Source organism: Euprymna scolopes, chromosome 2 (assembly GCF_053919585.1).
Source record: "Euprymna scolopes isolate OS-2025 chromosome 2, ASM5391958v1, whole genome shotgun sequence".
NCBI lineage: Eukaryota > Metazoa > Mollusca > Cephalopoda > Sepiida > Sepiolidae > Euprymna > Euprymna scolopes.
Window position 1 is genome coordinate 172,319,372 of NC_136483.1, and position 26,243 is coordinate 172,345,614.

The 26,243-nt window shown below is 34.2% G+C and overlaps 1 long non-coding RNA gene and 1 pseudogene across 1 annotated transcript in view; one reads left to right on the forward strand and one right to left on the reverse strand.

The window, feature by feature from the left end:
• Positions 1–26,243, forward strand: part of LOC145298811 (uncharacterized) — a 534,037-nt gene that overhangs the window by 357,119 nt on the left and 150,675 nt on the right. The gene's annotated exons all lie outside the window — the stretch shown is intronic.
• Positions 25,413–25,538, reverse strand: LOC145243071 (U2 spliceosomal RNA; annotated as a pseudogene).

Below are 26,243 nucleotides of genomic sequence, written 5' to 3' on the forward strand. Positions count from 1 at the left end.
ATAATAATAATAATAATAATAATAATCATAATAATAATAATAATAATAATAATAATAATAATAATAATCATAATCATAATAATCATAATCATAATAATAATAATAATAATAATAATCATAATCATAATCATAATAATCATAATCATAATAATAATAATCATAATAATAATAATAATAATAATAATAATAATAATAATAATCATAATAATAATAATAATCATAGTAATAATAATAATAATAATAATAATAATAATCATAATCATAATAATAATAATAATAATCATAATCATAATCATAATAATAATAATAATAATAATAATAATAATAATAATAATAATAATAATAATAATAATCATAATAATAATAATAAAGGACGTTTCGTTTTTATAGCAGTGGCGCCACTTAAACCGAGTGAATGAAGACTTCCTTTTTTACAGTGGGGGCTCCGCACAACACACGTGAGTGCTGGATTAATTATGGTCATGGAGACGATCGATAACTGGGACTGAACGTTGAGTGAAAATTGGGGCGTCATACGAACCAGTGACGTCGGGACCGTAATAAAAATATTAGCACAATGTGGGCGTGTTATGAAAGTCATATTTGATATGCGATTCCGGGTGCTAAAGATATTGTAAAAGACTGGGTCCGTCCTTGTTTATGACACACTTAGGACGTTAGCTCTTGTAACTGATCGGCCATGACACACTCGACCACGTCACATGACCGGATGTCGTAATAATTAACAAGAAGAAAAAGTTCTGCCAAATCATAGATTTGGCTGTTCTAACAAACAATAAGATGAATAGCAACGAGACTAAGAAGAGGAGTAACTACACAGAGCTAGCCAGAGATCTGAAAATGATATGGAAGATGAAGATGGTCAGGAAAACACCAACAATAGTAGGAGCATGAGGAACAATTCCGAAAACCTTGGAAAAAAGAATGGGAGAAATTGGAAAATTATGAAGACCCTTTGAATGCGGACACTAATACACATAAGCCACAGACACTAGCCGAGCATATAGAAATTGCTACAAAAGTAAAATACAAAGAAACGCTAGATGGAATTAAAAAATTTAAACTGTAAAATTGTAAGTTACCCCAACAAAAAAAATTAACTTAACAGCATCAATCGGTGCCACACCAAATATATGAGGGTCAAAGACCGAGGAGGAAAAGCACATAACTAGGCCTCCACTGGATAAGTGAGTGGAGAACTAAGGGGAAGCTTATTGACACCACAATCTCAGTAAAGATCAACGGCCGTTGCAAGCGAGAAATCAATAGAAACGTTTGTTGCAGGAACGCAAATTCATTTGCAAAGGTTATCGAAAGACGTGGAGAATGTTAGCAATCTGGATAAACTTGCTGTCACCCAGGCTTCAAGAAAGACAGCAGGTTATTATCAATGAGTAATCGTTGATGATGGCCTGCATGAGAACTAGTTGACACTACTACTACTACTACTACTAGCAACAACATATATGCATGCTCTCCAAATTGTGGAGTCGTGGTAATATCGGGAAGACATATAAAGACAGTAGTTTTATGTTGTTTTTCGTCTTGATTCGTGTGTGCGTCTCCCCCGTGAGTTAAACGCGCCCCCTGATATCAACCTGGAAATTTATATGACTCGGCGCGGTACATACAGCGTCTAGACTTCCCAAATGGTTACCCATCTGGTACTGGCCAAGCTCATCGTTCCTTAACCGTTGATCTGGCGATAACTGGTGTGTCAACATGATTGTTCAACAACAACAACAACAAAAAGCAAAATAATACCTATAATAATAGGAGCACTAGGAACAATCCCGAAAGCCTTTGAAAAAATAATGGGAGAGATTGGAATCAGAAGAATTACTGGAAAAATACAACAATAATGAAAACAGCTAAAATATTAAGGAAACCCCTTGAATATGGAGACTAACGCACATGAACCACAAGCGCAGGCCAAAGATAAAACATTAAGCGCTACATGGAACCAAGAACATTGAAGCCGCATACCTATAAGTTCTCTAACCCACCCTCATCTCCCCATTTACTACATCATGCCCCCTTCAAAAAGAGTGAAACCGAATAGCCAAGTAGAGAGAGCACTGACCAGACCTCCACTGTATAAGTGCGAAGAGAACTGAAACCTTAGGGAGGCTTATTGCCACTTTAATTCCAGTGAAGACCAATGGCTGCTACCAACGAGTAATCAATGGCAAACAGGTGTTGCGATAATGCAAATTTATTTGAAAATATTATCGAAAGAAGTGAAGAGTACTTGAAATCTGGAGAAACCTGTTGTCACTCAGCTTCCAAGGAACACCAGCTGTTTTCAATTAAATCTTTGATGATCTGTGTGAAAGCTCCTTGTTGACCAATAATAATAATAATAATAATAATAATAATAATAATAATAAGAAGAAGAAGAAGAAGAAGAAGAAGAAGAATCATTTTGAAAAAATAAATGTTAGTCAGGGACAATACTATTAAAAATGACTTTTCTTCCGTAAAAATAATTGCCATAGTAAATTTCATGCTCTTTAAATATAGAAAACGCATATTTTTCTTGTTTATATATTTAAAAATTGTAGCAATTAAATTAGTTTATAAAAAATAATAAATTTTCGATGTTTTCTCACCATGAAAATGATTGGTGTCCGCGTAAGGGAAACCAATTTAAAACTCCCGAAAACAAATTATTCAGGAATTGAAAATACAAAATATTATTTCTAAAATTTATGTGATGGTTCGCTGACGCATAACTTTGAAATGTTTTGTGTTTTGCCAAAAGAAAAATAGAAACGTGCAGCAGTGGATTTCGACAAAGTAATACGACATCTTTTTTTTTTTTTTTACAAACTTTCACCACTTATTAAAGTCCGGAGGCCACTCGAGGATAAGGGTTATTGAGAGTACAGTAGTCAATGGAACATTGTCGTAGTAATTGTTAATTGTGAAAATTTTGTAAATTGGATTACTTAAGGGGGCGGTTCATGAAAATTTGTTTAGTTGGACTAGAAGATTACCAAATTGTAGTCAGCTGGACAGCAGGTAAGCGGAAGAGAGTTCCACAGGCATGCAGTTCTAAGAAAGAAGCTTTGTCCATGGAATCTACGTTTAGGTTTAAGCACTAATAAAGAGTTGGGAAAATTATTGACAGTGGTTTTAAGTTAGACGAGTGTTTTTCGTGAAAGTTTGGCGAGGGGGACAGAGGCTGAAGTCTAGATGACAGTTCAGGGCCTATCAGATTGGCGACTCTCTTTTGAACCTTGTCTAGGAGCGAGAGACTAGTAGCAGATGCATCAGCCCAAATATGGCAGCAATACTCCATACATGGGAGAATGGTTGCCTTATAGAAGTACAGGATACTTTCGGGCGTTAGTAGCTTTCTAGCACGGTAGAGAGAGTCTACCTTTTTTGCAGTGGCCCTGGCAATGCTTTCAATGTAATTGTTCCAACTCATGTTTCCTGTGAACGTAAGGCCAAGGAGTTTGAAAGATGTACTCTCGGATAAATAGTCGTTGACCATTTCTATTGGTGGTAGAGAAGGTTTCTTGTAATTATTGAAGGAAACTAGTTTATCTTGGCGGCATTGAACGTGACCATCCATTTTTGTCCCCATTCCACTACAGATTGGAGGTAATCCTTTAGTGTTGTGCCATTTCTTTATATATGTGTATATTTGTTTTCCTGTCGTGCCTGTTGTCATCAGCATATATACCCATCTCAGAGGCAATTTTGTTGGGGAGGTCATTTATGAATATTAGGAACAACAGAGGTCCAAGGATAGACCCTTGGAGCACTCCCGCATTTATATCATATTGTTTAGATGTACGACCGTCGATGGCAACCTGGATTTTTCTCTCATCTAAGCAGGATTTAACTATGTTAAGTATTCTACCAGTGATACCGTATGATCTAATTTTCCTGAGGAGACCCTCATGCCATACCGTGTCAAAAGCCTTAGATATATCTAGAGCTACCGCTCTGCCCTCCCCGGCTTAGTCCAGTGAATGGTATATGATTCAGATATTACAGTTAGGATGTCTGCTGTGAATGGGCTTGTCTAAATCTATATTGTTGGTCAGTCAGAAGTTTATCATCTATAAGGTGATGGACTAGAGCATGGTTAATTAAGGTCTCAAATATTTTGTCAAAAAGTCGGAGGAGGCTAATGGGGCGATAATTTAATGGGTCCGTTCTTTCGTCAGAATTGTTGAATACTGGTACCACAGAAGCAGTTTTCCAACAGCCCGGAAAGCAAGATTCATTAAGGCATTTGTTGTAGAGTTTGGAGAGAACTGGAGCTACTTCGACTGAGCACTTTTTTAATAGCACAGCTGGGATGAGATCGGGTTCACATGCTTTTGAGGTGTCAAGGTTTTTTATGATAGCATGCACTTGAGCAGGGGTGATTTTCAGATCGTCTAGCGTGGCGTCTGTCTGCATAAGAAAGTCAGGTAGGGGGTTGAGAGGGTCCAGTGTGGAGTTTGAGGCAAACGGACTGGCAAGCATATTAGCCTTCTCGGTTGCTGAGCAAACAACCTCGTGATTCTGCCACATTTCCATTTAACTTGAATCGTGTTTCTCTTTCTTCTGACCGCACGCTAGCCACAGTCCTCCAATTTTCGTCTTTACTTTTCACGTCCGCCTCCTTCGGCGTTGACTTTTTTCTTCCATCCACGTAGTGCATTTTTTTTTCTTCTTCAGACGCAACCTTAGGCATACGTGCCAATTTGCAAACGCGTTCAAACGCTGCTCTTGCTGCTAATACAATTGCTTGCTATCAATCATTCAGCAGCTGCTGATATTTTCATATGCGCTCCGTTACACGACAGTGTAAAACTACTTTGGAACATACGCAGACAAACTGATAAGTTTCTTGAAGATTCCAAACTCGGCTTAATATTATTAAACAAAAACAAGAGAACTTAACTATTGACAAAGCCTGCCACTTCGATAGCAGAGAGAAAAATGAAGGACAGAAAGTAAATAAATATCAACATCTGAAATGGGAATTAAACTATGGAAATGTAAAGAAATCGAATTGGTTTCCGTTGTAATTGAGAGGATTAGGGGCATAACTAAAAGTTCCCATGAATGAATTAAACAGATTGATGTGGTAATCGCTTTTCTAATTCTTCAAAAGGCTTGCCTGTTAGGAACGGTGAACGTCTTAAGGTACAGCTTAAATGTTTAAATTGAAAGGAATTGATTCGACGTTCAGAGAAAAAAAAAGTCCAATAAAACGCATGCGTCACTTTAATCTACTAAAAAAAAAAATAACAATAATAATAATAATAATAATAATAATAATACAGTAATCCATATAATAAGTGACTGGAGAAAACTAGTCCAAAAAGAATATAAGAGCAGACACCACCAGCTGGGGAAGGCAGCACAATGGGAACTATGCAAACAACTGAATCTTTAGCAATAAGACAAATTGTACAAACACAAAGCAGTAGCACTACTTGAAAACATATATTATAAAATCATTTCGGAAATGGAGGTACATCCAAGCAAAGACACAAATTATCATAGTTAGCAAGAAGGGAAAACTCTGCCAGATCGAAGATTTCGTAATTCGAGCAAACCACACGGTGAATATCAAGGAGACACAGAAGAGGAAAAAATACACGAAGTTGGTCAGAGAACTAAAAGGAATATGGGATGTGAAGAAAGTCAACATAATACCAGTAATCGTAGGAGTACTATGAACAATCCCGAAAAATCTGCAAAAAGAATAGGAGAAATTGGAATCAGGGGTATGACTTTTATGATACAATACAATAGATAGAAATAATGAAAACTCCTGGAAACGACCGCTAGTGATAATATGTGTGAGGACTTCTAGTAGGTGGTGGATGATGATGAAGATAATAATAATAATAATAATAATAATAATAATAATAATAATAATAACAGCGGCGATGATGATGATGATGATGATGATGATGATGATGATGATGATGATGATGATGATTTTTATCATAGAAAAGGAACATAAGGCAATAATGATCGATATAGCAGTGCCCGCTTATGCGAATGTGGAGTAAAAAAAAATTTATTAGGCCGAAAAGTATCAGGACTTTAAAAGGAGGATAAAACCATTGTGGAACTTAAAGAAGGTAGAAGTTGTATCTGTTGTGATAGGAGCCCTTGAGAGTGTGGTAAACTGATTTGACAAGTGGATTGAAACAATTGGGATCCATTGCAATGTTGGAGTACTTCAGAAGACGACGCTGTTGGGAAGGGCCAGAATCTTGCAGAAAGTTCTGAAAGACTGAGAAAAAAAAAAAGACGCTGATAGCTTATGGACATTTCTTATGATCCGTCTATCAGCATAGAGTCGGCAATAACAAAAGCCAGACACAAAATGTGATAATAACATTATTATTATTATTATTATTATTATTATTATTATTATTATGATTATTATTATTATTATTATTATTATTAATAATAATAATAATAATAATAATAATAATAATAATAATAATAATAGCCGCACTAGGGACAACTCCTAAAAACTGACAAAATAATGGGAGAAATTGGAATCAGGAGGGGGTGGTTGAGAGGATACAACGAATGACAATGATAAAACGACTGAAATATTTAGGAAAATTATGGAATGTAGATACAAATACACATGAACTACAAACAGACGTATAGAAATTGCAATAAAAGAAAGACAAAAACATGAAAAAAAAAATGAATCAAGAAGATTGAAAATGCGTAAGTTGCCCCTCCTCTGGATAAAAATGTGGTGTCGGCAAAAAATTAACAAGACACAAAATAGTATTGAAAGGTAAATGAGGGTGCAAAGAATGAGTAGATTAAGCATTCACCCAACCGCCATTGGGTAAGGGCGAAGAGAACTAGGACTTTGGAGAGGCTTATTGTCACACAAATCTAGTGAAGGTCATAAAGCAAATCCATTTGCAAAAGTTAACGAAAATATCTCCCACAAATATTCTTTCACTGGTCCCAATCACAACCAAACTTAATAGTCCTAACGAACGTGAATATTTAATATATATAATATCGTCATTCTACACCGTTAGATAAAGATTCTAAACTAATCTTCTAAACAAAAATGTATTTTGTACATTGCTTTGACAGTATGCATGAATCGAAAAACAAAGACTATAAAGATTACCAGATTAACATAACCTCTATTATCTCTACTATTATATAAAAAGAAACTTTATCTATGTGTGTGTGCAAGAGACATATTTCCACATGGACTCCGAAACGGTTAGGCCGACTTTTATTAAATTTCACACTAATGTATCTTGTATTGTTCTTAGATGAGGTCTGTATCGGAATGTCTTCGATAAGTATCGATAATAGATTGATGGAAAAATCCGATAAAAGAATGAGCAGTCGATTTGGATCAAAGTTAACACCTTATTTTAATTTTTTTTTTTTACACGGTGGTCACCATTTATCAAGGTCCGGAAGCCACTCAAGGATAAGGGTTATTGCAAGTACAGTACGTTAGTGTGGAGAGTTGATACTTAAGGGGGCGGTTCATTAAGAATTTGTTAACGTTGGACTTGAAGACATCCAAGTTGTAGTCAGGTGGGAAGCAGGCAGACGGAACAGAGTTCCACAGGCGTGCAGTCCTAAGAAAGAAGCTTTGTTCATGGAATCCATGTTTTGATTTAGGCACAGATAAAGAGTGGGGAAAATCTTTCACAGTGGATTCAGCTAGACGGGTGTTTTTCGTGAAAAATTGGCGAAGGGGGACCAGAGACGACCACCTGCCATGGAAATAACGATAAAACAAGGATAGGCTCGCAACGTCTCTTCTGTGGGAGAGAGGTTGCAGGGTACAGCCTAATATCACAAGTCCGTTTAAGAAGCTTTATTAGAACAAAAGCAGAATGGCTTATATAATAAACAGTGGGTTTTTTATATGATAGGGGTGCGTTCGAAATGAATGAAGCACAATTGAACCATGATAGTTTTTCATTTTAAACTTAAATTTAAATTTAAGCCAATATCACCTCACAAGCAGAAAGACCAGGCATAATAAACAAACACTATGTTCTTGGATATGACACGAGAACGTTCGAATTTAATGTTTCTGTTTAGAGCACAATTGAAGCATAATACTTGACTTTTGCATTTTAAACTTTATTTTAAGCCGTTATATACAGAAATAATTTTATAAAATCAAGAGTAGGTTCTCTGCACGCATTGTAGACTACAATGTATTGTGGACTGAGTCAGTACAGGAGAGTTATGTGAAGCTTCCAACGGTGCACCGCGATGAATCCCTAACTAGATCAGACAATCAATCGATTTGATTAAAAAAATAGTCGATTTCCACGATTTTGATGACAATAAAAATATACTTATGTGATATATTCGTTGATCACTATTCAATACCGAGCAGCGTGGGGTCTCCCTGCTAGTGTAGGTCAAGTATGACTTTGTCTTAGCAAATTTTAACAAAACATAAAAGTGACAAAAGGCATATTGTAGATATTACCAATGCATTATTCCCAGATACAATTGAATGCACCTAATTGTCAGCAATAAGAAAGAAATGCGAATCACGTGCTAAACTTATAGTAGTCCTATGGAGTGTTTACTGGTAGAGAGCAAACCCAAACACAGTAAGTATGTTCCGTCCAGCTAACAAAACTAGACATGGCCCTGGTTTAATTCTTAGTGATAGCAGTGACGAGGACTCATTCTTATTTACTCGACGCCTCACAAGAACAGATTTAGACATAAAGTTGAGTTATAGTTTTGGGGAAATCTAACACATCTAAAGAAAAGTTACTCTGGAGTGGGACACAGTAAATATTACTTCTCCACAGTAAATATTAAGTTTTATAAGAACAGATACGACACTTTGCTCCTAGCTACACGGCCAAGTAGTTCGGTTGGAATTATCTTACCGACGAGTAAGGGAGGGGGAGGAGAAAAATGTTTAAAGCTTGAAACAAAAGTGGCTTTGTTCCTTACTAGCAATCTTTTTCTTGTAAAGGTAATAAGCTGGTAACGTAGACGAATTTTGCACACATGCATTCTGTCTGAAAACCCGAAAAAAGAACTGCCGACGTCTCGTTCCACGAGATTTGACGAGAGTTAAGAGTGTCAAATCCGGGCACCCGGTTTTGGGTAACAGAAGAATTGTCTAGCATCAATCATAGTTATGAGAGTCCTTTTACTTTCTTTTCGACCTACGCTCGATAAAGTTCAACATTTCCAAGTTATCAGTGTTCTGGTCTTCAAACGAGATTCGGGACTCTCTGTGCACTTTCCTTAAGAAGAATGATAGGCTCTTAACACATTATTTTCTTAAAGGGGGATAACTCTGTCATCCCTACAGGCACATTTTTCTCGTTCTCTCTCTCTCTCTCTCTCTCTCTCTCTCTCTCTCTCTCTCTCTCTCTCTCTCTTTGTATATTTATTTGCGACATTGCAGATTATATGCTCAGCAATGTTTATTGCTTCAATATTCTGCTCCGTAATCCCGAGAGACACAGGTTTTAATAATATATGTATTAGTTAAAAAAACAAAAACATGTACTCCCGATGAAAATAAACCCCTTCAAAATAAAATTTAACATTTCATTCCAAAAAATAAGCAGACCCTTAAATATATTTTCAAGTATTTCTAATGTTGCAAGTTTTTAATCATTTCATATTACACGTTTATTGGTGATATTTTTACATTTTTATTTCAATAACAAATATTTTCCTCTTATTATTATCGTATATTACTGTTTTCTTTATTGTTTAATTTAATTCATTTGTTAATCTTTGATATTTTATTGTTAGCAAGATGTATCACTTCAGTGTAATTTTCTCTTGTAATCCCTAAGAGCATCCATGTTTTCATTATTCGTCTTTCTCCTTGTAACGCTTAAATTAGACAATACAATACAATACATTTACTCGCGGAAAAAACATCTTCTTAAAAACAGCTAAAAAAAATAACCAATCATGGACACTATTACTTCAATAAAAAGACTTATCCTTAAATACAAAATATTTTGTTTTCCCGAAGAAAAACTTCAGTTTAAGTGTTTAAAACATTTGTTTATTCGTTTGTTTGTTTGTTTGTTTGTGTTTTTACAAATTATGCAACATGAGATTTCCATCAAGGCAATTCCAAATGGTCCTGTTCATAGGTACTGGACGCTATATTGGCATTAATAGGCTTAAGTAGAATAGAACTCATAATATCTAAAAGAAAATCTGAGTTATTTGGGTAGAGTATCATCAAAGATTCGTAGGCGAACGCCTTACTTATAAGGAATGCATAAAATATTTTCCTCACAAAACGATCATCGAGAAAAAGGAAAAGTATCGATCAAACTTCAACTGAAACGTTGCGGAGAGTACTGGAGCCTTGGAAAGGCTTAGTGCCACTCAAATTCCAGAGAAGAACAACGGTAGTTGATAGCGAAAAATCAATAGTAAACGGCTGTGATTTGCATTGATTATAATCTAAATTATCAAAAAGTTGTGGAGAGTGTTAGCAATTTTAGGAGACATATTATCACTCAGACTCCAGGAAACACCACTGTTTATTGTCAGTGAGTAATCATTTACTGACCTGTGTGAAAACTCCTAGTGAGTGTGATAGCAATAAAAATAAGAAGAAGAATCGGAGCAGAAACTAAATCACATAACCGAGTTGCAACGACTAATCATGGATCCTGGTATTTTGACTCGGGGCAAAGTGTAGTATATGTTCTAAGCTTATATTTAGTCAATTCTGACCTCGGTTAGTGACGAAGAACCATTCTAGACTGAAGCTCCAACACAGCGTGCGCCTCTTTCAAGTGTTGGATTTTCCAACATTAAAATCTGACCTTGTGTCTAACTACAGAGAGTCAAGTAAATAAAATAATACTGCATAAATACAACTAGCAACATATAAAATTATTACACTCGAAACCAAGGGGATTGAAATTGACAGGGTAGATGTGACAAAAGCTCGTTAATCTAATACTCATTCAAAAAAAGCCAAAGTCTGTTATCGTCAAGAAAATCAAGATAAACAACTGTTGCAAAAACTTAAAGTGATTTACAACAGCTATCGCAAAAAGCAGTGGATACTGTAAATCTTGGTAAATCTAATGTCATTCAGAATCCAGGGATGATCATATCCTGTTATAGACGACGAATAAGAACTCCCTGAGAATAATAAAACAATTTATAAGCAAATAATAACATGCCTACGTTTGAAATAAAATTTTCGTTAGTCTGTCAAGCATAAGATTGAAATAATAAGTTTGGTAGTCTCTCACGCTAAGAATTTGTAATACCCCAAAGAGTATTTTCGTTGTTCTGCCACGCTTAATTTGGAAATAAAATTAATTCTGGTTTAAGCCAGCTTACTCAAAAGGAGGAAGATTCTAGTAGATTTAATACGCCAGAAGTCTTCAGTCGTATGTATGTTAATATGTCCGGTTTAAATTTAAAATAGCATTTATTTTCGTCTGTCAAGAATAAGTTTCAAATAATAGTTTCGTTGGCAAACTTAGAAGCATCTTAAAATAAGGAGAAAGATTGGAATTCTTCCGGTGGCTTTGACCTTTCAGAACTGAAGACCTCATTTAATTCATTCCAATTTGTTTAATGCATTCAGGTTCTTCGATAGTCTGTGTTTCAACAGTAAAATATATTGGTGTAGGTTGTAGCTATAAAATCTATCTATAAAATCTATCGGTTGTATCTATAAAATCTATCTATAAAATACATTGTTTAGAGGCTCTGGTATCGGTTGTATCGCAACATGTTTTTTTTTTTCGGATTTAAAATTATCAAACCCGCTCCACCCGCTTCATTATTAAATGAAACCCCTTCTTCCATAAAATGAGACATCGTAAGACACAGCACATAAAACTTGTAAGCTTTATAGCTTGACAGAAAAAAACAGATATGTGACAATTACGTTCCAAATCAACTAATGAAACTCATTGCAGAAATCTTACATCAATTAATGAATAATGTCTTTTGGGGCTAATAATCTGATATATAAAACTCACTGTCTGCCTGTCTGTCTGTCTGTCTGTTTGTCTGTCTCCATCTTTTCAAACTGCATCTCCGAGACGTGAGATCGCAGAGCGGCGCGAATGTGGGTCAAATAATAGCATTTTTGTGGATCGATTTTTATGGGTTTTTAGCTGGTAAAAAATTGCTAAATAGTCAATTGAAATAAATTAGAACTTAACAGGCCTAACTCACACAAATTATAACTTTTCCTTTTAAAATCACTACTAGATATTGGATACAATATAATAAACAATAGAGAATTGGTTTTATAGTAATAAATACGAACTCTGTGCAAATGAAAATATCATATTTAAGCGTATTTTATAAACGGCTAATGGCAGACTACTTGCTAGTATAAAATAAGTCAATAAACAGAAAATAATTTAAGATAACCAATTAGAAATAGTAGCACGGAATATAAAAATAGAATGCAAAGTCTAACATAATTTAACCTAGTACTTTAAATACCGAACTAATATCCCTTAAGATTTTAAGCAATTGAGAAAATTTCTTTATTTTTACATAAACATAGTAAAGTTTGGAAAACATGATAAATAAAATATAATTACTTCGAAATACACTAAATTTGAAAACAACAACTGAACCAAAACAATAACACATAAGACACAATAGATACTTGCAATTGTAGAGTAAAAAATAAATGCCCAGTCAATAATAATTTCATGGAAAATGAATAGTTTATAGGTGTATTGTTAAATCCGACAATAAAAATGACAAGAATAGTATAAACAATTAAACTTATTAATCAAAATATACCGATTTAATCTATTTGCTAAACTTAACAATACAGTTTCCATACTATTTCGAGTGGCCAATTATTTTAAGGGCTGAAGCCTAACTGTAAGATTTGTATTTTCTGTACAACTGTTTGTTATGGAAATTAAAATCAATATGCTTAACGTTTACTTTGAAATTATACTATTTTCTCACACAAAATAAAATACCATTATGACAGTAAGTAGAATAAGTTAAATTGAGGCTAACTCCAACTTAATGAAAGTTACTAAACCATAAATTAGCATAAAATAAACTTAAAAGTGTTAGATATATTGGGATAACATGAGTAGGCAATTAAGTATTTCCTTTACTTATGGGTAAAATATTCTTTTAATATCTATCTATCTACTTGCAATTGAATCATTAATTTTTCCTTTTAAATTAAAAATTAAAACCAAACAGTAAGACCAGACATACAAAAATAACAGTAGATTCTTTGATATGACAGAAGGGTGTTCGAAATTAATGTTTTTGTCTAGAGCACAATTGAAGCATGATACTTGACTTCTGCATTTTAAACTTTAATTATAGCCATTATATATCTATATATAAATAATTTTTATAAAATCAACAGTAGGTTCCCTACAGTGCAATGTAGATTACAATGTATTGTGAAACAAGTCACTGCGGGGAGGTATGTGAAGCTTACTCCGGGTGCACCGCGACGTGTCCCCAACTAGAGAAGATTTTTTATAAAAGTAAATTTTGTATTAAAAATGGACGATTGGACCTATTTCGATTAGAATAGAAGAATTTGAAGAGTAAAACATTTATTGGCCATCATTCAATCTCGGGCAACATCGGTTCACCATGTTAATATTTTTTTTTTTTGAAATGTTTTTAAAGAAACTATATATTCTACGTAAAATGATTCACTATTAAAGATTAAAAACGTCATTAACTCCTTCTATCCGTTTGAACTCTTTATTATACAAACAGGACACGTAAAAGAACGAAAGAAAAGCAAAAGCCGTTTGCAAATTTAAATTCACGCATGAAAATTAACGAAACTAAATCTTTTCACACGTTTCTGTCAGATGTGAAAATTGTATACACATATTTGTTTATATTGTCACTTGTTATTTACTTAGATTTCTTGAATACATATATTACTAACAGGGAGCCTCGACGTTACTAAGGATTGAATAATGATCAATGAATTTTTCACACTTCCAATGGTTTTACTGTAATCAGAATCGTCAAATCGCTTATTTTTTCGATCAAATCGATTGATTGCCTGCGCTAATCGGGAATCTACCGCGGTGCACCGGGAGGAAGCTTCACATGTGTCCCTGCAGTGATTTAAGAAACAATACATAGTTGTCTGTATCGCACTGTGGATTTTATAAAATTAACTTTATATAATGACTGGAATTAATATTTAAAATGCAAAAGTCTAATATCATAGGTCAACTGTGCTCTAAAGAGGGACATTCAATCTGGACACGCCCCAAACCTCTCAAAAAAACTATTTTCCGTGTTCTTCTGCTTGTGCGATGATAAAATTTCTGAAGTGCATATGTAATGTTAATCTGTATAAACATGATCAAATCTGACTGTTTCTTCCTTTATCAATTTTGTCTTTTTTTTTTTTTTTATCGAGTTTCGATACTTATTGATAGAATTCCCATAGAAACCGTAAGAACACTCCCAGACACACGCAGTACATTTGAGTGAAATTTCTAAAACACCTACTGTTTCGGAGTCGGTAAGGAACAAACTCACACACGCAAACACAAACATAGATTCAGACACACGCACAAAGTGCCTTTTATATACAAGCAAGAATATGCAAATAGGGCCAGAACATTGCCGTTCATAAACCGATCAACCTGAAAAGGTCGGAGTGCAGGTCGGCCGAATTAAATAAGATAAATAATCCTACAAATGTGTCCAGTGTCTAGCAGGCCAAATATAAGGTTTTTGCTGATTAGGATTCCACGACAACTTTAATACGATTTCCCAGGTGAATTTAATTCAATGGTAATCGATTGTGAATGTGCCAGGATTTACATCCGGAATGTAAGAATAGAAAGATTTATGACGAAATAGAAAGACAGAAAGGACATTTCACCAGTCAGTTTTGATAAAGTGTACTCTTTGTTGAATTTACCAAATAAAAACTTTTCGGAACTTTTATCCCATCCATGAATATATTTCACTCACACAAATACGTGCAACTATGCATACGCTAATAATATCATTCTTCGTAAAGGATTATGAACACTTGGATGGTACAAAATAATTTTTTCAAACTACTTTCCTATTCAAAAATGTTATAAATAATAAATAAATTAATCCGACTCGACTTTTTTATGTTTTAGCAAAAGGCATTTATTACCGTTACTTTCCAAACAATACCTGTTCTTGTTTTTACTCTTCAATTTGTTTGCCATGAGTTTAACAAAACTCTGTCGTCTCGATACCAGCTTAAAAGTCTCTTGCCCCCATCAAGGGGCGAGACGTTCATTTTTCTCTTCAGGTGCGCATTTGCTTCTTTCTTTGACCACATACCAGCCTTAGACAGCCATTTCTCGTCTTCGACTATACACATCCATTTTTCCCGGCGCGCACTTTTCTTCTTCCGTCAACCACGTACTGTTTTTTTACCCTTTATTGTCACGCAAGCCCGCGCACACTTGTTAAAGTGCTCAAACGCTGCTGTTGCTAATACCATTCACTATCCCTCTATCCTTCGACTACTGCTGATATTCTCACACACGCTCATACGTGCTCTTTTACAGAGATAGATAGATAGATAGATAGATAGATAGATAGATAGATACATTTAATAGTAAGATTATACTGACGTCTACAATAGCAGTCAACAACGTTTTTTATTCTGCCCTTCTTTCTTGATTAATCTTTCGAGATAAATTCTACTCAAAATGCTTAGAAAAGAGACACTGGTCTGTAAACATTTTTCAAATTTTTCAGTTTAATAATGAAATTATGAAAACTAAATAATAAGCAGATTTTTTCTTTAAAAAATGAGTTGTTCTTTTCCAGAAAAAAAAGAAATAAAGCCTATATTATTTCTATTTACTTTATTGCAAGTTCTTGCTGACCACCCTCTTAAATAATCCAAATTCTACCCAATCTACGCCATTGACAATTACGACACTATAACTTCACATTCATTAACCTTTGTCCTCGAGTGACCATTAAGGTCTTGATAAGTGATGATTTTCTTGTAAAATAAATACATTCTACGGCATGTCGTCTGAGCAGAAGTTTCCATAGAACGATGGATAAAAAAAGGATGGTAGAATAAAATTAAATTTTACTGAAGTCAGTATAATCTTATTCATATATAACTAGCAGAAACTGTGGAAATTCCACATTAGTTAAAAACATCATCATATAAGCAAACAATAGAATGTCCTTCAATAGAATAATCATTGCCATATTAGTCCCAATCAGATTGTGAATTAAAAAATGCTTTTGTAATCAAATATGAAGAACTGCTTGAGATATATCATTACAAGAAACAGAATTATACAGAGGCATCACTTTTCTAGAGATTATAATTTAATTAAAGATACTTGTAAATCAGTTAGTAATGACTATGTCACTATCTTTTCTTAATAACCTGATAATTTGGCGTGTAAGAAAAAAAATTTGATAGAAACATGTTACATGTAAACTTTTGCAATCTTTTCATCGTGGTAAGAAAATAGAATGAATCAGTAAAGAATGCAATTAGTAAGATTTCTTAAAAGAAAAAGTGTATGATATTCGCAGATGATAGAACAGCATTTGCAAAAATATATATTTCATAAGATAAATATTCTTAATTCATTATGAAATAGAATGTCTGAACTTTTTAGATGAAATAAAGTGATTTTTAGATCGGTTGTAGCATTTTGAGATGTTAGTGGACGTTAGTGGTGGTAGGCTGCACCGACCACACATTGGCTGACGATAAGTAACTAATCTTAAACAATTGTTTATTGGGATTTTGGGATTTGTTGCAATATTTTAGAGGTAGATATTTGTCTGGTGTCCACCGCACCAAAGTGTGACACAAGGTCGGGAAAGTGGAGAGTAGGCAAGGTCCCCTAAACAAGGGGGACGCTTGCCTCAACAAAAATTGCCTGGACACCCCCCCCCTTGGCATTCCCCGGTAGGGGCGCATCAGACGGCAAGCAATAAACTTGCCCCACCCGTAAGCTGTGTGGCAAAGCCTGGGAGGGTGGACCTCCTGGGTGATACCCAGCTCGACAGGTACTCTGCCGGTTCGCAGCCCCGCACCTGTCCGGCTGAGTGTAAAGAACGGATCCTGGACGAGTACTCTATTCTGTCTCCCTGCAGCCGGAGCCGCTAGGAGACACACTCCACATCATGAGCTAATGAGGGGTAGATATTTAGATTGATGTCAACCTCACCAATATTTTACACAATGTCGAGAAAGTGGGAAAATAGGCAAGCTCCACTTAAGGAGGGGCACTCTTGCCTGAACAAAAATTGCCTGGGCACCCCCGTCGGCTTTTCCCGGTAGGGGCGCCTCAGATGACAAGCAATAAACTTGTCCCACCTGTAAGCCAGGTTACAAGGCCTGGGAGCGTGGACCTCCTGTGTGATACCCAAGCGGTGTACCTTAGTCCGACAGGTACTGGGCTGGTTCCCGGCCCCGCACCTGTCGGGCTGAGTGTCAAGAACAGATCCTTGACGTATACTCTACCATGTCTTCCTGCAGCCGAAGGCGCTAGGACACAAATCCCTTATCATGAGCTGATGAGGGATTTGGTCCCTTACAGTCGGGAGATTCTATTTATAAAGGATGCTGCTAGGAACTGACGAATTAAATTAATTCACGTTCTGCTACCAACCAATCAGAAACCAGAATTGTTCCATAAAAATTTAATCTTTTCTGTAGCAACCTCGCATGTGTTTCTTCGTGACAACACGGGAAGAATTTTTTGCACTGTGTATTCCAACTCAAGAACTGTCTACTGAGAGACAGTCACCTCCATGACTTGTATAGAACAACTAGCCATCGGAAACTGTTCTGAAACTAAACATGGCTTACAACTCAAGAATTCCAATTCCATTCCAAGGGGATTAAGAATTCTAACGGTCAGGACGATTTATAAAACTCCATTTTCACTGTAAGGGATATTCATGATGATGACGGTCGAAGATACTAATTATTAATATATAGACTACCAGAACCCCTGGAAATTCCACGGTAGTGTAAAAATTTTTAACACACACATCAGTAAGACACTTCTAATTACATAATCAAATAATTACAATGCGGTTGGACCATGTACCATTAAAAACTCAACGAAGCTCTGGATCATCAAGTTCTGGTATCTCTGCTGACACAATTTCGTTAATTTGTTGAACTGTTCTGATCTTATCCTGATCTTGCAGCATTATGTGACAGTGTGGACGACTTCTTTTTTGAAATGCAATAATATAAACTTATGCAAATGGCATTCCAGTACATGTCTGTCTATTTTGTGGTCGATTTTTGTGTTAGTTCTGATAGCTCCAAGTTGTTTAATATTTAAGGACATCTTGGATTACACGTGTATGTAAGGATAAGATTTTTTCCGTATTTACAGAAAATTGATTTGTACTAATTTCTACATTACATGCAAGTAGATAGTAATGGTTTCACCTGAAATGCGCATCGTATAAAAGATCTTAATCAATAAAAGCAACCTATAATTTTACTTAGTTTGACATGACACAAAAGTAGTTAAGTATGCCTTCACCTGAAATGCGTTGGAATTTGTATTAATTTCAACATTACATGTATATCATAATGTTTTTTTCACTTAGAATGCATAGGTTTAAAAGATCCCTAATTAACAAAAGCATCGTATGCTTGTAAATATTTCCTCATTACACTTAAGTAGGTAATAATGTTTTCACTTGAAATGCGTTGAAATTTGTACTAATTTCAACATGACATTTAAGTATTTTACCTGAAATGCGTAGGTTTAAAGCAGCTCTAATCAACAAAAGTACCTTGTGGTTTTACTTATTTCGACGTTAAGTACATAATAATATTTCCACCTGAAATACGTTGAAATTTGTACTAATTTTAACATGACACATAAATAGGTAATAATGTTTTCACCTAAAAGTCATAGATCCCGAATCAACAAAAGCACCTTATGATTTTTCATATTTCTACATGACTCTCAAGTAAGTAATAATGTTTTCACCTGAGATGCGTTTGAACTTTTATGCAGTTCAACATAACATGTAAGAAGGTAATAATGTTTTCATCTGAAATGCGTAGGCTTAAAAGATCCCTAATAAACAAAAGCACGTCATGGTTTTATTTATTTCCACCTGTAATACGTTGACATTCGTACTACTTTTAACATGACATTTAAATAGGTAGTAATGTTTTCGCCCGAAATGCGTATGTTCAAAAGATTCCTCATAAACAAAAGCACCTGATAATTTTACTTATTTCGACATGACACTTAAGTAGGTAATAATTTTTTCACCTGAAATGCGTAAGTTTATAAAATCCCTAATCAACAAAAGCACCTCATAATTTTACTTATGTCGACATAAGACTTAAGAAGGTAATACTTATAATTTTCAATTTGTAATTTCGAACGTTTATTGTTTTGCCATTTAACCATTGAAAGTTAAAATATTTTTTTTCGTCGTTTCATGATCTGGATTCTTCGATCGAAACGTAAGGTATACTTCATACATCTATGTAAAAGCCTTATTTTTCTCATTATCTACCTCGTTAAGTGCTGGCAGGATACAAAATTGCATTCTAGATGAAATTATTGGAAATGTACGCATCAGTAAGTTTGTATGAAACACCGTAAAATTGCAATCTAAAACAATTTTTTGAAAATAGTTCGGAAAACAGTACATAACAACGTATGTATAAAAGTTAAACGAGTGTAAAATAAATAGTCATGATGTTTGCTGAACTGTGTGAAGTCTATCTGCTATTAATCGCTACATGCTACACAACTTATATATTTTACTCTCAATATTTGTGTCTATTCAAACCAAGAGATCGGTGATAATGCCATAATTACCACACTGATGAGTCTTATTAAGATGAAGCATATGTATATAATTAAAACATATTATATATATATTATATATATATATTATATATATTATATATATATTATATATATATATATATTATTTACAGAAAGTTTAGATGAAATAAGTCATCGGTACCGTCGGTTTCAAACCTGATAATAGGGGACCGTTTTAGATACCCATATAAAGCTCTCCTCAGTCGATCCTCATCTGTTTTATAACCGGAAAACGAATCATACAGATACATTACAAGATGTCGCGCAAAGCTCGATTTTCTTAACAAAAAAAACTAAAAATTCAAATAATAATAAAGTTTTTTAAAAAAATGTCCGTTTAATATTTTGAACGCTAAAGAAAACAAAAGTAAAAGAAAACGAAAGTGATAAATCATTTTACTCCCAGTCAAGCAACCTTTTTTTTACATAGACATCACTACGTATCAAGGCCAAGAGGCCACTCGATGATAAAGGTTAAAGAGTGTACAGTAGAAATTGGACAATATAGTAATCGTTATTAATGGAAATTCGGTAAATTTGTTAACTTAAGTGGAACAGCTCATCAAGAATTTGTTTACGTTAGACTTGAAGACAACCATATTGTTGTCAGCTGGAAAGCAGGAAAACAGAAGACAATTCCACAGGTGTGCAGTTCTAAGAAAGAAGCTTTGTTCATGGATTCTACGTTTAGTTTTAGACAGAGATAAAGAGTGGGGGGAATTATTGATAGTTTTTTCAGCTAGACTGTTTCTTGTGAAAGTTTGGCGAGGGGGTTCTATAGACTGAAGCTCAGTCAAACACTTTCCATGAAAATAACGATACAGAAGAGACAATCTCGCAACATCTCTTCTGTGAGATAGAGATTGCAGGAAAGATAAAAGGACATCTCCTACGAGGCCACGAAGTCTATACGGCTGAAAAGTACTTTCAGCTGAAGTATGCATGCACATATGCAACTGACAATGTTTGTATAATAAGCATACATATTTATAAAAAGAGACAGATATATTTTTATATAGAAATAATTCATACGCATAATTCTAATGGAATATGATTTACTCATTACAAAATCACTTAAAATGTAAACCTAAAAAAATGAGTTCTATTTCTTATTTAAATTTAGAATTACTATCAAGCTCCATCGTATTGACGCATCCATCATTTGATGATGTGTGTAATGGCAAGCGAGTGCCACCGGAAGTCGTATAAATGCGTCACGTGACTCCATTGAAACAGCCTGCTTATCACTCTTCTTTCATGTTCTCTCCTCCTCCCTATTTGCACTTTTCTAAATTATTTCACTATCGTTTCTCTGTGAGTTTTTATTTCTCTTCCTGTTTATTTCAACAGATAATGTCGTCTATACTTTATGAAAATGGAAAGTGATTTCTAGTTTGTTTTTTGTTCTTTGTTTTTTGGGTTTTTTTTGCTCATTATTTTATCACGTAAAATTCACTATTGATTAATATCTAAAATGTACAGGGTTGTCGTGCCTTCATGAGATTAGATATGAAAATGTCTTAAATGCTGAGAAAAATTTTTGAACGAAATATTTAGCTTTTGTTTTTTAATAGTGAAAGCGACCCAAAATATATAGCATGCGATATAGAATTAATTATAGAAATATAAATGAAATATATATATATATATATATATATATATATATATATATATATATATATATATATATATATATATATATCTTTCAGAATTCATAGTAATCGACTATTATTTTATACAAAGAAACGTGATCAATTGAGCACTCCTATAAATAAACTACCCAAGAATCATGTTTTATTAGTCGTCTCGATTTTATGGATTTCTATATCTACCTCAAGCAATTTTAATTAAGTTTGTTTTACAATCTGTATACAGACATGTAATGGGGAGATGGATCTGACTTCAGACCGAAAACGGTGAATAATTTTGACTGTCTAAGGCGCCACAGGAATTCCTAAGTTCCTAAGTGTAAGTGTAATACAAACTGAATCGAGGAAGAATCGACGCTAAACCTTATTTCACACGAAAGTGTGAAAATTACCAAATTGCTTTATACCTTATTCAATTCAAAGTCAACTTTTTCTCATACGCTTCGCCCCATTCTTGTAATATTTGCACATGCTAGATGAGGAACAGGACAAAATTCTACCGGACAAAACCCAACTGGACAAAAGCTGAGAGCATAAAATAAATAGTTAAAAAGAATTTTAAATACATTTTATATTCTACTATTGATTTAATTATCAATAATGTTTGCTAGTATTTTTCTTGACAAAAATATTTTATTAGGTTTTTTCAATTTTTGTGGGAGATTGTAAATAAACTGCATTTTTCTAAAGTTTACCTAGCGAATTTACGTAAAGTTCCAAGTTTTGTTGTGTTCATTGTACGAAAATAAAATACATTTGCATAGTATTTTTATGTTATTATGATCTATAGATTTTAGTCTCACTAATTGTTTAAACAGTAAGTATTTATCAGTCGTACCAGCGAGTAATAAGAGTAATGGAAACTTACGTTTTCAAAAAATGCAAAGAATCGTTTTTGGAATCGGAAATCAGGCTTTTTTTTGGGGGGGTACCGATTTCGATAGCCTCAAAAGTTCCGATTTTTCCGATTTTCGATTCCGATTCATCGTCCCGACATACATAAATATATAAATATATATATATATACATGTTTAACATTATATATATATATATATATATATATATATATATATATATATATATATATATATATATATATATATATATAATGTTAAACGCTCACGTATGTTTTTAGGATAGTGATCTAAAGGTTATGAGGGGTTTTTGAAGCATGAAAATGATGTTACTTTTTATATTTAATATTTTTAAGATAAGGGTTAAGCGTGTACAGTAGTCAATTGGACAATATAGTAATCGTTAGTAATGGAAATTCGGTAAATTTGTTAACAAGTGGAACGGCTCATGAAGAACTTGTTTACGTTGGACTTGAAGGCAACCATATTGTAGTCAGCTGGAAAGGAGGAAAACGGAAGACAATTCCACAGACGTGCAGTTCTAAGAAATCTACATTTAAGTTTAGGCACGGATAAAATGTGGGGGGGGATTATTGATAGTATTTTCAGCTAGACGAGTGTTTCTTGTGAAAGTTTGTCGAGGGGGTACCATAGATTGAAGCTCAGTCGAACACTTTCCACGAAGATAACGATAAAGCAGAGACAAACTTGCAACATCCCTTCTGTGAGATAGAGGTTGAAGCGAGAGAAAAGGACATCTCCTACGAGGCTACGAAGTCTATTTTGAACTCTATCAAGGCAGGACAAGTCCTTTTTAGCAGCTCCTGCCCAGATGTGACAACAGCATTCCATCCTTGGACGTACATGGCTTAGTTGTAAACCAATAATCTGATTGAATATTAATTTTGGTGCGTGTCGTTGGAAAGGTTGCACTTTATAAAATTAGGTGGACTTTTTTATTAGTAGCGCCATCTATATGTCAGGTCTGACACTCATTAAGTGCTTTGTGTAATTATTACAACAATCAACACATCGATATTATTACTAGAATAATATCGAAAAAAAGAAAAGAGAAAAAGAAAGCAAAAGGCTGATGAACTTAAGGTGCCCGGAGAACTCGTCCTCGGAAAACTCGTCTCCGGAAAACTCGTACCCGGAAAACTCGTACCCGGAAAACTCGTACCCGGAAACCCCCCCCTTTTTGCTAGGTAGGAAAACTGGTCCTATATTGGTAAATATCGATTGAAAACACATTTTACGACCTTCTTAAAGAAGAAATTGTCTTTAAAAGAGAATACACATCTCATAATATTTTTTTTAATTATTTTTATCTCTTGTTTTAAAAAAATAAACTTGATCACGGAGTCAAGATACGAAAAACGAAACCATATATTTATTTAAAAAAATAATTTGGTTTTAAAACTTTTTGTGTTATTACGAAACAAAAATAAAGAAAGAAAACACGTATTATCAAAGAAAGTAATTATTTTATTTAGAATAATTAATTTAGTTTAAACAATTATTGTGTTATTACCAAACAACAAAAAAGGAAAAAAAAACGGTCTTGTGTAATTTTGGTACCGCGCTGAAATAATAACGTTATTATTTCGAAAGCCATTCTTAACATGGGGATGGGAGGGTATCGTTTAAAAGTCATTACGGGGGCACTTGTGCAGTATGCAGACGGCGGCTATTGTTAGGGGGCGATAACTCCAATTTCTTCTTGGTCAAATAACGCGGCAGATAAGTAACAAACAAGTTTGGGTTTTTTTCAAACAGAAAAACATTTGAAAATCAAAACATTTATTGTATAAAATGTATCAATGAGATATTTGTTACGGTCAGAAGACATAAGATTCGTAATTCTAGCGTAACACTCGCACTGGAAATTTAAAGGCGAAACAAAAAGATGTTTTATGTTTTCAATAATAGTGATACGAGGATCGCTCCAAAAGTAAAGTCTCCTATTTTTAGCTAAAATAAGTTAAAGACCTACGAAGACGGGGAGTGTACAATTAAAATGGGCGACATTTGTGCTCCAGAATTAATTTTTCTACATAGTCACTAACATTTTCAATGTACTTTTGCTAATGATGAACGATGCTCGCGTATGGGTGTCCAAGGCGCACTTTCTTATGTAAGGGTCGTTCCAAAAGTAAATTCTCTTAGTTTTAGCCCCAAAAGAAAGGGCTGCGTAGACGGAAATGATACCATTAAAACGGGCCACCTTCTGGGCTCCAGAATTTATTTTTTTACATAGTCACCACCATTTTTAATGCCTTTTTGCCAGGAATTCAATTATGCGTCTGTGCTTCTGACGCACGTCTATGACAAGGGGTTGCTTTATTATAGTCACACACCATCTATATCTGCAACAGAGAGATGGAACTTTCAGGTCATGAAGGCATAAGATCAGTCATTATAACAATACAGTTTGTAATCCCCTTTAATTTATCTGGACGAAATAAAAAAAAATAGGAGGCATTATTTTTGGACTGTTTCTCTTAAAAGAAAGGTTACAATGTTTCTTTTTTTTAATCTTAAATTGATCATCAGATAATTCTGCTGCACGAATCCATCAAATATGCACCGAAGAATTGTTTCTGTTCAATAAAGAATTTTATATGCAAATCAACTTCAAAGTCCATTGTGTTTGTTCCGTCATGAAAAAAAAATGCAACACGAGAAATAAACATCGATGAAGCATGAAAATGTTTGTTATTTTAGATAACATTTTTGCCTCTCAAAAATAGAAATAAAGAAACAAGGCCGATAGCCATTAGTCGCGTGCTCTCGTGTAATGAATGAATGCGTGAATGTAGGATTGACATGAAATTCTTAAAGATAAACTAAAAGTACCGAAAAATGGGCTGAAATGACTTAAATAAATAAAAAGTAAATGACTTAGAATGACTTTAATGAACTTAAGGATGAATTGAATGACCTTAAGAATGACTTGAATGCTTAAAAAATAACTGGAATCCTTCAAAAACAACTTGAATAATCTGGAGAATTACTTGAATGGCTTTGAGACTAACTGGTTGTAAAGTGAGTGATCATTTTATATTAAATTAATACAGAAAAGTGATCCCCTATTTTATGTCACAATAAATACAGCATGTAGTAAGAACATATACTACACTTTGATCATGGCCAAAAGGCCATGAAAAGCTAAGAACAACATCTCTTAATAACCGACCTTTAATCTTAATCAAAAAGGCCAAGCACAAAAGTGTTACAGAGAAACCGACAGAACGATCGACCGACCGACCGACAGAGTGACTTATAGAGTCACTTGCACGCGACTAAAAACAAAGAAATAATTGAAATGTTTGCCTAATCCCAAGTGTAGAATAGAAATAAATGTGTTTACAAGTAAACTCCAAATGCATAGGGAAAAAGGCTCGTTGACTTGCCCAACATTTGAGATTGATGGACCGGCTTTCATTTTACGCAAAGGGAGGGGGACGATATTCCTCATTCACCATTAGCTTCATTCATATACCTCTTTCTTTCCGTCTATTTCGATGGACAAAAACATCAATTCGAACCCGCTTCTGTCATTCAGTAGGAAAACGGGATTGTCGAACAATAAGATAAATGAGATCAGCGATCCGGGTTCGAATTTCAGGAAATATATATTCTATACTATTACAGCTTATAACAACGGATATTTTTCAGTACAGAAGTTCTTACAGCTCTAGCATTTTTTTTTTTTAATTTTCCATCTCTCCCGAGTCTAATAATACTAAATTATCAGTGCTAATATAATGTAAACATAATCTTAAGGTCGCGTCTGGGTATTTTTAATTCATGCCTTCTCAAAGTAATAGATTCTTTCTTCTGCTATCACACAAAATTCTGTTTAGCACATTCGT